Source organism: Ornithorhynchus anatinus, chromosome 2 (assembly GCF_004115215.2).
Source record: "Ornithorhynchus anatinus isolate Pmale09 chromosome 2, mOrnAna1.pri.v4, whole genome shotgun sequence".
In the NCBI taxonomy this organism is placed as follows: Eukaryota; Metazoa; Chordata; class Mammalia; order Monotremata; family Ornithorhynchidae; genus Ornithorhynchus; species Ornithorhynchus anatinus.
Window position 1 is genome coordinate 129,831,741 of NC_041729.1, and position 679 is coordinate 129,832,419.

Here is a 679-nt window from a genome sequence, read left to right on the forward strand (position 1 = left end):
ATAGCAATTCTTCCTAACATTAATCTTCGGCACACTGGGGTGTGTAGCAAAGCCTAAACCAGGTTTCTTGGAAAATAATAATAATAATAATAATGTTGGCATTTGTTAAGCGCTTACTATGTGCCGAGCACTGTTCTAAGCACTGGGGTAGACATAGGGGAATCAGGTTGTCCCACGTGGGGCTCACAATCTTAATCCCCATTTTACAGATGAGGGAACTGAGGCACAGAGAAGTTAAGTGACTTGCCCACAGTCACACAGCCGACAAGTGGCAGAGCTGGGATTCGAACTCATGAGCCCTGACTCCAAAGCCCGTGCTCTTTCCACTGAGCCACACTGCTTCTCCAAAGCCTACAGCACCTGGTATTCCCAGGCGGTCTCCCATCCAAGTACTAACCAGGCCCGACCCCGCTTAGCTTCCGAGATCAGACGAGATCGGGCGCGTTCAGGGTGGTATGGCCGTAGACAAAAATCATTTTTCAGGGTCATCTCTGCCTTTTACTCTCCATGATCCAATCTCATTTCCATATGCTTTGAGAAGCCTGGGGCTATGATGAGGTCCAGTGAACTTCCTTAATGGAACTTCTCCCCTTTCCCATATTCTCCCCATTTTTGTCTGCAGATAAAGCTAAAAAATTTTAGAAAAATAATAATGATAATTGTGGTATTTATCAAATGC

At 45.7% G+C, this 679-nt stretch overlaps 1 non-coding gene across 1 annotated transcript; it reads right to left on the reverse strand.

Annotated features, from left to right (window-relative positions):
* Window positions 1–348: 348 nt before the first annotated feature.
* On the reverse strand, window positions 349–467 carry LOC114809788. The gene has a single exon (XR_003757565.1). It is a non-coding gene; the product is annotated as a 5S ribosomal RNA (ribosomal RNA).
* Between the last annotated feature and the right edge of the window lie 212 nt (window positions 468–679).